Source organism: Manis pentadactyla, chromosome 12 (genome assembly GCF_030020395.1).
Source record: "Manis pentadactyla isolate mManPen7 chromosome 12, mManPen7.hap1, whole genome shotgun sequence".
NCBI classification, from domain to species: domain Eukaryota; kingdom Metazoa; phylum Chordata; class Mammalia; order Pholidota; family Manidae; genus Manis; species Manis pentadactyla.
In genome coordinates this window covers 16,317,371-16,329,897 of record NC_080030.1, presented here as the reverse complement: position 1 = coordinate 16,329,897, position 12,527 = coordinate 16,317,371, and the positions used below count along the sequence as shown (strand labels likewise).

The 12,527-nt window shown below is 42.9% G+C and overlaps 1 pseudogene; it reads left to right on the top strand.

Moving 5' to 3' along the window:
• The first annotated feature begins 975 nt into the window (after positions 1 to 975).
• On the top strand, positions 976 to 1,948 carry LOC118921189 (olfactory receptor 7G2-like; annotated as a pseudogene).
• The last annotated feature ends 10,579 nt before the right edge of the window (positions 1,949 to 12,527 follow it).

The window sequence follows — 12,527 nt, the reverse complement described above, 5'->3', positions numbered from 1 at the left end:
TGCAGGTAAATAAATTTCATGGAGGATCTAAAGAGCTTAGAGTTGATGGCCACTGTTTTCTAATCTTTGACAGTAGCAGAGCATATGCATGGATGGATTCTGTGTCCTGTTGCACACACTACTTCATGGGTGCATGTCAACATAGCTTACTGAAGAGGGGAAAATTTGGGGTTTTCATAGTTGAGGGTGAAAAACTACAATTTTAAAGTGAACCTATGCAATATGAAGTGTTGGTTTAGATATGCTGATTCTGTGTGATGCAGAGACATTAACAATGATCGATCAGGGTCAGCTCAGCAGTCGGACCATCTAAGATTGGACTTAATCTTTGATAAGCACTGAGCACTTCCTGTCCTTGATGTAAGCTCGCTTTACCTGCTTCCCCATGGATGAAAAGAGTAGCAGTGTGGGCTGTCACATTTGGAATTTAACACGTCTTTCAGGTGATCCTGAGACACGCCAATGTTTGAGCACCATGCTCTACAAGAGGTCTTGGAGTACTTCATTCTCATCTCTGTTTCTTTGAAACAAGAAATGTTTCTGGAGGAAATGCCATGTCATCTCTTACATTTTCTTCAGATTCAGCACTTGGCACAGGGTTTCAGACAAGGTTGGTGTTAAATTGAAACAAGGGACACTGAAGAGAAGTGGAGGGAAAAGGAAGTGTGAGAGATGGGGATGGAGGGAGTAATTAGCCTAGGAAAGATGTGAATATTTACCTGGCTTCGCAGTAGACAGAGTTTTTTTTCTCTTTATTTAATGTGGTTCTCAAACTTTAGCATGTATGAAAAAATCGGGAGTGTTTGTTCAAGCTTATATTCCTGGTCTTCACCACAGAGTTTCTCAGCATTAAGTCTACAGTGGCACCAAGAACTGCCATTTATAACAACTTCCCTTCTGATGCTTCTCGTGTGCATCTGGGGTCCACTTAATTTCTTTCCTTTCTATCCCATTTTCCCCATCATATTCAACTACATGGAATCCAGAAATCACACAGAATGTTCAGAATTCCTCCTACTGGGATTGACTGAGGATCCAGAACTGCAGCCCATCCTCTTCAGGCTGATTCTGTCCATGTAACTGGTCACCATCCTGGGAAAATTGCTCATCATCCTGGCTGTCAGCTGTGACACCCACCTCCACACCCTCATGTACTTCTTCCTCTCTAACTTATGCAGGCTGACATCGGCCTAAGCACAACCATGATCCCCAAGATGCTATTAAACATCCAAGCGCAGAATGAGCACATCAGTTACTCAGGCTGCATCACCCAGATTGGCTTTGTCATGTTTTTTGGTGGATGTGAAAGTTGTCTCCTTGCACCAATGGCCTGTGTCCACTACGTGGCCATCTGCCACCCCCTGAGGTACATGGTCATCTTGAACCCCCAGCTCTGTGTTCTGCTCATTCTGCTTTCCCTCCTCCTTAGCACTGGGATGGCCCTGATTCTTAGTCTGATGGTGTCACGGCTGTCTTTCTGCAGGAACCTGGAAATTCCCCACTTTTTCTGTGAACTTCCTCAGGTCATCAAATTGGCCTGCTCTGATACCCTCGTTAATTATATCCTGATATATTTTGCAGCTGGCCTCTGTGCAGGTGTTCCTGTATCTGGAATAATTTTTTCTTATGCTCAAATTCTATCTTCTGTTTTGAGAATTCCATGAGCAGAAGGGAAGCTTAAAGCTTTTTCCACCTGTGGGTCTCATCTGTGCATTGTTTCCTTGTTCTACGGGACAGTGTTTGGGGTGTATATTAGTTCTGTAGTTACTGACCCCTCCAGGAAGACAACAGTGGCTTCAGTGATGTACATTGCGTTCCTCAGATGATGAACCCCTTCATCTACAGCCTAAGGAACAGGGACATGAAGGGGGCCTTGAGGAAACTAATTAGAAGGATCCCTACTCTCTGTGATTATGCCACTTACTCTGGCATCAGGTTCCTAGAATGAGGGAAACCGATAGAACCACGGGTGTGCCACAGTGCCTGATTTATTCTATCACCAAATTTGTCTGTAATAGTGAATGGCAAAGTACATTTTACTTGTGGTTGACACCTGAATTTGCATTCTGTCTATGTCTATAATGCTTTCCAGTCAATTTCTATTTTCTAATTTTCAGGTCTTTGCTCAGGGTCTATGGAAGAAGAGCCTGAGGCAAGGACTTTAGTTGTATTTTTTTTCTCACTCATACAAGAAGGCACATTGCTAAAAAATATGTAGGACAGGGAAGGAATTGAAACAAGGTTGTGGGCACAGTCAGACACTGGCTTCCCCTTGAACCACGGTGGGTCATCCAATTACACCTACAGGATGATAGTAGAGTAAGTGAGCTGACCTCTCACACACCTATTCAACAATGATTAGACTGGTCGCTGGTAAACCACCTCCTTATGAGGAATTAGTATCTACTGTACTCAGTTTCATTATCTATGAAATTTGGATCATTCGATTATCTTAGTGATTTGAGATGATTGTGAGATATTTGAACTTCGTCAGTAGAAGACCTTCAATTTTAAGAAGCAAAAGGACGTGTACCTGTAATATGAACAAACGATAAAAGAGTTCTCTCTCCTTAGAAGGACGTCAGAGGTGGGGAGTGTCTAGAAACAGGGGAGTAGAGGGCCCTGTAGTCCTCCATTTATTTTTTTGTCTTTTTACTGGTTGAGCTCAATGTCACCAGGTTGTGGCAACAGATTGGGAATTCATCCCAAAACATGATTCTGAAAACCAAAACCAACTGTCACGCTTTTATTCAGGTGTTTAGAAAATTTTTGATATTCAACTAGAAGATATCTCTACAATGGCATTAAGTAGTGGTCTTCATCATGTCCTATTTGTCCACATCCTATTTCCAATAACTTATGAATTTTATATGGCAAATATTATTTACTTGGCAATATAGACTTTGTAGAGGATGAGGTTCTCCAAGATTATCTGGGTGAGACTCTAAAAACAATCACTTGTATCCTCATAAGGTAGACAGGAGAGGAAATGAGCCAGAGAAATGGAAGTGGTAATGTAACCAGGGTGACAGAAATTGGATTAATGAAGACTGCATTTGATTTCCAGTATTGATCATTTGCTTCTCATTTTACTGTGATAGAATTGACATGTAAAACTGTGTAAGATTAAGGTGTACAGTGTGTTGATTTGATACACTTATATATTGCAAAATGATTACCACCCCTAGCATTAGCAAATACCTCTAAGCTGGTACATCACTGACATTTCTTTTGGAGGTGAGAACACTTCAGTTCTACTCCTTTAGCAATACTCAGTAACCCAAAATATCAAAAACACAGCATTAGTCATAACCACCTGCTGCACGTGGGATCCTCATGAGCTAATCCTACAGGTGAAAGTGGGAGCTTTCTGATGAGCATTTCCTCCTGATCTTTGATCTGTATTTACTACAGCTCCTTGGGAACAACCATTCTACTGTTTCTTTGTGTTTGATTATTTACTTATGTTTACTTACATAGTATTTATTGAAATATAGCTGATATTCAATATTATCCTGGTGGCAGGTGTACAAATCATCGATTCACAGTTATTTGAGTTTGACTCTTGCTTGCCTGTGTGTTGATGTTGTTTTGCTGCTCATGTGATTGGTGTCACATACAAACAATCTTTGCCACAAATAACATCAAGGAAATTTCCCTGCATGTTCTTCTTAGAATTTTAAGGTTTCAAGTTGTCTTTAATAAATCTGAATATAATTTTTCTGAGTGATGTAAGATAGTGATCCAATTATTTCATTGCCTAAACTATTTATTGATAAGACTATTTTTCCCTAAACTATTAATTACAAGACGAGTTTTTCCCCACTGAGCAATCTCAGTGACCTTTTCAAATATTAGTTGACCATGTATGTGTGGGTTTATTTGTGGACTCTTGGTTCTGTTCTATCAGTGTTTATGTCTGCTTTATGCTAGTACTCATATGCTTTGATTACTCTAGCTTACCAATATAGTTTTAGGTGAGGAAGGAGAAAGCTTCCTGCTTTGTCCTTTCTTGAGGATGCTTTGGCTATTCAGGTTCTATAACACTGTAATCATTTTTAAGTGCCTAGATTAGTGGCATTAAGGACCCTCACAATACTGTGTTTACCTCACCACCATCCATCTACAGAATTCTTCATCTCCCAAAACTGAAATCAGTACCTAATAACAGTCCACCCTGGTGCTTTTGCCCCAAGATCTCGACAATCTCATTCTAATTTATGTAACCGAATTTGACTACCCTGAAACCTTATGCAAGTAGAATCAGACATTATATATCCCTTTGTGATGTATTTTACTGAGCATACTGTCTATAAGGTTCATCCATGCTGTAGACTGTGTCAGAATTTCCCTCCTTTTGAGGTTGAATAAAGTCCCATTTTGTTGCAACATATTTTATTTATCCATTCATTAGTAGATAAGCAATTGAGCTGCTTCTACTTTGTGGCCATTGCGGATAGTGCAGCCAGGAAGATAGGTGTACAAATACCTCCTCAAGTCCCTCATTTCATTTAATTTGGGACTATATCTAGAAATGGAATTACTAAATCATATGTAAATTCTACATTTAGTTTTCTGAGGAAATGCCATATTGTTTTCAATGCAAGCTACTATAAAAATTAACATAGAAAAATTAATTGATTAATGCATGAATATATTAAATTCATTAATGGAGAAAAGTTTGTAATGGTGAATAAAATAGAGTAACATGTACACCTAGAAATAAAGGTTGAAATCTCATTCTTTCCACTGATACTATGCGTCAACCAGCAGACTAGAACTTTGTCCTTGACATTGCAATTTCTCATAGCTCTAATTAAAATGAAGTGTCATAATTTCAACACATGATCACATCTAGTGAACAAAAAGTATCCTGAACCCATTGAGATGAAATAGGGAAGGTGTTTAAAAATGTCAAATCTGTCTATATTGATGACAGTCAGAGATGTTTAAAAAATTATAGATTGTGGGGAACGGGCTATGCCCTTTCCCCCACTTGCTGATGTGGTGGGAATGGAGAACAAAGAACATCCTGTTTACACATTCCATGAGCAACTGAAGGAGCTCTTCTGTGCCTACCTTTGCCCGGCTACTGATGACATCAATACTGTGCTTGATTGTCTATTGGATAATGCTATTTCCTGGGATAGTGTGCTTCTTTGCTGTATAAATACTCTGGACTCTAATAAAGCTTTGCTGGCAACATGCAGGAGCATCAGCCCTCCCAGTTCTTTCTGTCTTTCTTTGTTTTCTTCACGCCCCCTTCCGCACTTCAGGATTTGCTGGACTCGGCGTGGCCGGACCACGTCAAGTGGCGCCCGAACAGGGACCTGAAGGAGAGGGAGAAGGTGAGGGCCACCACGTCGAGAATAGAAAGCCCTGGCCAGGGTAACTAGAGAAGACGTGTGAGAGAAGAGGCACGCAAGCAACGTGGATGTGGTAAATGATTTTTCTGGGAGTCCAATATGGGACAGGCAGGAAGCAAACAGCTTTATGTCTGTGGGTTGAAGAAATTATTGGCTATTAGGGGAATTATAGTAGGGAAGCCCCAATTAGAAAGATTTTTAGACTTTATTAAGGAAGTCTGCCTGTAGTTTCCAGGAGAAGGGACAGTAGACATAGATTTATGGAATAAGGTAGGAGAGGGATTACAAACATTATTCTGCCCATGGACTAAAGAAGGCTCCAGTAGATACTTTTGGACTGTGGACCTTGATTAGAGATTCTTTAGATCTTAGGCATGAAGGATTTAAGATAGAAAATGTGAGAGAGCATGCCCTTGGTACAGGTCAGGCCACTGAGGAAAACGAAAGCAATCTTGCTTGTCCAGCCATCTCCCCGTCTGCTCCACCATTGGAAGCGCCGGAAGGGCGGGAGCCATCTATCACGAACCGGACAGTGGCTCCGACGAAGAGATGGAGGAGGAACAGAGCCCTCTAGTGGAGGAAGCTTTAGTTCAACTTTGTGATAAGAAGATACAAACAATACAGATAGGCTCTAGCAAGAAAGTTTATCCATCCCTGCTCACAGCAATGTGGACAGTTGCCGCAGACCCATCTGGAATACCTTTTGAAGAGTGGTGGAATGAGATTCAGGGCACCCTGAAGCGGCTTACTTTAGCCTTAGAAGCGCAGCAAAAGATGGGACAGCCGCACCCCGAGAGAAGAGATTCCCCTGTGAGTAAGGCTGTAACAGCTCCCCTTGAAAGGGCAGGTTTTGATCCTGTTCAGCCTATATCCTTAGAACAAACTTAAGAGAAAACAGTGGAGTGAAAGACAGAAGGGTTTAGAACAGAAAGAAAAACAGCCCATAGAGTCTAAGGAAGAAAAGCCTTGTGTGCTCCCAGTTAATATGCAGAAGAGACAGAGAAAGGTTACTCCTCTTGAGGCAGTACTACAACAAGCTCAAGATCAGGGAGAGCACACACAAGAATTTTTTGCCTATCCAGTGTTAGAATGGCCAGGTGACAACGGAGAGGTATTCAGACAACATGTTCCATTTCCTTTCAAACTGTTGAAAGAGCTGAAAGAGGCCTGCAATAAATATGGCCCCACTGCTCCGTTTACATAAACCATCTTAGAAGCTATGACTACAGAGGCTTTTCCCGTGGGAGACTGGAAGTCCTTAGCACATGCATGTCTTACAGGGGGAGATTATCTGCTATGGAAATCAGAATTTTATGAGAATTGTCAGAAAACAGCTAGGACTAATGCTGCTCAGCAAATACCCATTGTTTTTGACATGTTGGTGGGAGAGGGCCAATATGCTGAGGTGGATCAACAGTTGGTCTTTCAGTTAGCAGTATATGCTCGAACAAATGCGGCAGCTAGAAAAGCATGGAAGGCTCTCCCAGAAAGTACTAGTAGAACAGAGGAGGTCTCTAAAATCAGGCAAGGGCCTGATGAGCCATTTCAAGGATTTGCAGCTCGCCTATTGAAGACAGCAGGGAAATCATTTGGAGAATCAGAGGCTAGTACCGCCCTAGTCACACAGTTGACCTATGAGAATGCCAACAGTGCCTGCCAAGCTGTCTTGAGGCCATTTCGGAAAAAGGCCACCTTATCAGATTACATTCGCTTATGTTCAGATATAGGGCCATCCTATACCCAGGGATTAGCTATGGTGGCAGCACTGCAAGGGAAGTCCATCAAAGAAGTTATGGTTTCAGCAGACCAGATCTCATGGGTGTCAGGGTCCTGTTGGTGCGTGCTTTAATTGTGGACAGATGGTACATATAGCCAATGTCCACGAGCCTCCAGCTAATCAAGGAGGTGAGGCTACACTGCCACTTTGTCTTAGGTGTAAAAAAGGAAAACATTGGGTAAAGGACTGTAGATCAAGGTTTGATAAAGTTGGTCGCTCCCTTCAGGGAAACTGGCAGAGGGGCCAGCCCCCAGGCCCCGAACAAACAATGCTATGGGGCGCTGCAGGTGACCGCAGAGAATCAGGCTTCTGGGAGTCAGGCTCTAAGCAGCAGAATTCATTCAAGACCTCTTTTGAGCGACCTCAGGGAGAGCAGGACTGGACCTCAGTTCCACCGCCTACACAGTATTAACACCAGAAATGGGCATGCAAGCCCTTCCTACAGGGGTCTATGGGCCATTACCTCCAGAGACAGTAGGATTATTGCTGGGAAGAAGTAATACCACCATGAAAGGATTACATGTTGCACCAGGTGTAATAGATGCAGATTACACAGGTAAAATTAAAGTCATGACACACTCTCCCCAAGGCATATCAGTAATCCCCTCTGGACAAAGGATAGCACAACTAATATTGCTCCCTGTATTATCTGTGGGAAGAACAGTCACCACAAGCCCTAGAAAAGATGGAGGCTTTGGTTCTTTAGAAGCTTATTGGATCCAAGAGATCAAACAGAATAGACCCCAACTAGAGTTCAAGATCCAAGGAGAGTGGTTCAAAGGAATCCTAGATACAGGGGCAGATGTTTCTTGTATAGCAGACATTCATTGGCCATCTGCTTGGCCCACACAGCAGACACTTACAGAGCTCCAAGGCATAGGTCAGTCTCAATCGCCTCTACAAAGTTCTGATATATTAACCTGGGAAGATTCTGAGGGACATATAGGTACTTTTCAGCCATATATTGTACCACAGTTACCTATAAATCTATGGGGTAGAGATGTCATGTCTGAGATGGAAGTTTATCTATATAGTCCCTCTGCTCAAGTTTCACAACAAATGTTTAATCAAGGACTCCTTCCACAACAAGGGCTAGGTAGCAATAACCAAGGTATTGTGGAACCCCTTCCATTAGCACTAAAACAAGACAAGAGGATTGGGGTATTTTCCTCAAGGGCCATGATCTTGCCTGTTCTCCATGCAGACTCTGTTCACTGGAAAAGCTATGAGCCTGTGTGGATAGATCAGTGGCCCTTGTCCAAGGAAAACATTGCAGCAGCTCAATTGTTAGTTCAGGAACAATTGGATAAAGGTCATAGTACTTCCTCTACATCTCCTTGGAACTCCCCTATATTTGTTATTAAGAAAAAATTAGGAAAGTGGAGGCTGTTGCAAGATTTGAGGAAGGTGAATGAAACTATGGAAGTGATGGGAGCTCTTCAATCTGGGCTGCCCCATCCTGCAACTATTCCAAACAATACCTATAAAATAGTATTGGACCTAAAAGATTGCTTTTATACTATTCCCTTAGCCCCACAAGATTGTAAAAGATTTGCTTTTAGTGTCCCGAGTACTAATCTTCAAGAGCCTATGAAAAGATATCAATGGCTAGTTTTGCCTCAAGGCATGGTCAACAGCCCCACCTTGTGTCAGAAGTATGTATCTGCAGCTATACTTCCCATTCGTAAACAGTTTCCTCAAATATATATCATCCACCATATGGATGATATTCTCTTAGCTTCCCAGGAACAGAAAATCCTGCTTGAAGCTTATTCTGCCCTGCAGACATCTTTATCAGAGCGAGGTCTTGTTATAGCTCCTGAGAAAGTGCAGACAGTTAACCCATTTTCCTATTTAGGTTACAAATTGTACCATCACGAAATTAGACCCCAAAAGATAGAGTTGAGAAAGATCAGTTGAAGACTTTGAATGATTTTCAGAAATTGCTAGGGTATCTTAATTGGTTGAGGTCTTCATTAGGAATCACCACTGGTGAACTAAAGCCTCTATTTGATGTGTTGAAGGGAGATCCAGATCCAAACTCACCTAGAGAACTTACTCTGCTGGCCAAGACTGCTCTGTTGCATGTAGAACAGGCCATTGCACAACAGCAACTGACATATTTTGATTACAATACACCTTTAGAAGCTTACATTTTTGCTACCAAACATTCTCCCACTGTGGTCCTTTGGCAAGGACAAGGTCTGCTTCGGTGGCTACATTTAGCAGTTTTGCCTCGAAGATCATTAACTCCTTTTCATGACGCAGTGGCAACTTTAATACAGGAGAGAAGGACAGAAGCCAGAAAATATTTTGGATTTGAACCATCTATAATTGGTGTTCCTTTCACGAAACAACAGATAGATTGGCTCTTATAAAACACAGACGCATTTCCCATCGCTTTGGCTGATTTTATGGGAGTAGTAGATAATCATTACCCTCAGGTGAAACTACTCGAGTTTGCTCAACTTCAAGAATTTGTATTCCCACACATAATTTCTTCCACACCTATTGAAGGTGCACCCACCATCTTCACGGATGGCTCCAGCAATGGCACGGCTGTGTATGTGGTGCATGGCAAGGCTTTTGTGAACCGCACAACTCCAGCCTCAGCACAAGTGGTAGAACTGCTGCTGTGGCTTTAGTTCTGCTCCACTTTTCATCCTCATTTAATCTCTACTCAGACAGCCAGTATGTAGTCAATGCAGTCTCCCGACTGGAGACTGTTCCCCTCATTGACACTTCTACTACAGCCATCCAGCAGCTTTTTGTACAGATACAGTCTTTGCTTCAACAGCGGACAGAGCGCTGTTATATAGGTCACATACGTGCTCACACTGTGTTACCTGGTCCTTTGACTGGAGGTAATGCATTAGCTGATGCAGCCACGCGCTGCGTAGACCTTACACAAATAGGAAAGGCTACGCACTCTCACTCATTACATCATCAAAACAGTCATAGTCTTCACAAATATTTTCACATCACTAGAGAAACTGTGAGACACATTGTTAAACGATGCTCAACCTGTCCTGAGCATTTCAACCTTCCACAACTTGGTGTCAACCCTCGTGGCCTCCTGCCAAATCACCTGTGGCAGGATGTCACGCACATCCCAGAATTTGGAAAATTAAAATATGTTCATGTTACCATTGACACCTATTCAGGTTTCTTGCATGCTACCGCTCTCTCTGGAGAATCCACTTCACAAGTTATTCACCATTGCCTCTCTTGCTTTGCTGTTATGGGCATTCCCAAGCTGATTAAAATGGACAATGGATCTGGTTATACCAGTAGCCGCTTTCACACATTTTGTGTGCAATGGGGTATTGCCCACAAGACAGGCATCCCCTATAATCCCCAGGGTCAAGGCATTATTGAAAGAGCCCATGGCACTTTGAAAGCCCCAATAAAATTAAGCTCAATAAAATTAAGAAGGGGGAGTTATACCCTGTTACACCTTTGAATTATTTATCCCATGCACTCTATATTTAAAATTTTTTAACTCTAGACCTTGCAGGACACAGTTCCGCAGAGCGCTTTTGGTGCTCTGGCGGTTGTCCGCCCCTCGCACAGGTGCGATGGAAAGATCCTCTGACCGGGGCGTTGCAAGGTCCAGATCCCATCCTTCTTTGGGGGTGAGGACAAGTTTGTGTCTTTCCACAGGATGCTGAGGGCCCGAGGTGGTTGCCAGAAAGGCTGGTGCATCATGCAGACCATATTCCTCCTGATCCTGCTCCAGATTTGGAAGACCCCAGCTGAAGAGCAAGTAGCAGAGCAAGCAGTTCAGAGCATATATTGGGCGTATGTTCCTGACCCTCCTCTGCTCCATCCAGTCAGTTGGAAGTCTCCTGAGGTACAGATTTACTCCAATGATTCCAACATTTTGGGAGGCCCATCGGAACACCTAACAATAAGAGCAACGGCACCTTGCCTTCTGACCACCCTGTGTGCAGTGTGCTTACATCTTCATCTTCACTTAAAAATGACACATTGCCACTACCCTGGACAAAGTGCAAGGGCTCCCCTTCACTTGCGGGCGCAGGTGGTGAATGGCCACAGAAGATGAACATCACTAAAGAACTTTACATTGTGGACTGGTCTGGAGGACCAAATTCAAAGACGCCAGCCGCGCAATACAGAGGACTCTCTATGGGACTTTGATACACTCCACATGGGTACCCTCAAACCTCTTGGTGGAAAATAGGGGTGGCTATGGTAGAGTTAGATTGGGATAATAGTACAAGCGTTAATGTAAACAATGAAACACATGTGGTGGCTTGTGTTGCCCCCCCATGCGCTGTTGGTAGAGTCTATTTCTATTAATATGACTTATCAGAAAAATGTTTCACATTGCCTGTAAAAATTGCAGTCTCACTAGCTGCATCTCTTCTGTGTCCAACAATACCATGGTTCTTTTACTTAAGCAACCCCCTTTCCTTTTGATTCCCGTGAACCACATGGGACCTTGGTATGATGATAAGGGCCTGCAAGTGTTGGTAGAATTGAAGACAGCTCTAGACCGTCCTAAGAGAGCTGTGGACCTTATTATTGTAGGGTTGTTATCTTTAATTTCCTTTATTGTATCTTCTACTGTAGCAGCTGTAGCATTAACTGAGAATGTACAAACTGCAATCTATGTCAATGGTTTGACCGAACTGTGGTTTGATCCTGTTAAAACCGCTCAAGATATCCTAGACACCCTCAAGCATGCAGCCTCTCCTTTCGGCAAGTTGGGAGACTTGCCCCATTTTCTGTTATCCACTGTGACTGCTCTGCTATGTCTTCTTATAATGATATTATTGATACCTTGTGTTATCAAGCTTGGGTTAAAATCCCTCTTAAAGCTGGGTTCGGAAATTCATATGTTTCACCTGAAACAACACCCCCCGTATGGTACTATCAAAGAAAGACAGGATAGCCAATGATGGGTAAGCACCCTGGAGCCTCTGGCAACCTAAGACAGGGCTTCCACATTTGAGTGGGAGTACCAATGACGGGTAAGATCAGAGTTGCTGCCTTGGGGCACCTAAGACAGGCACTGTCTTCATATTATAAAATAAAAAAGGGAGAGATGTGGGGAGCGGGCTATGCCCTTTCCCCCACTTGCTGATATGGCGGGAATGGAGAACAAGGAACATCCTGTTTACACATTCCATGAGCAACTGAAGGAGCCCTGCTGTGCCTACCTTTGCCCAGCTACCGCTGACGTCAATACTATGCTTGATTGACTATTGGATAATGCTCTTTTCTGGGATAGTGTGCTTCTTTGCTGTATAAATACTCTGGACTCTAATAAAGCTTTGCTGGCGACACGCAGGAGCGTCAGCCCTCCCAGTTCTTTCTGTCTTTCTTTGTTTTCTTCGCCCCCCTTCCGCACTTCAGGA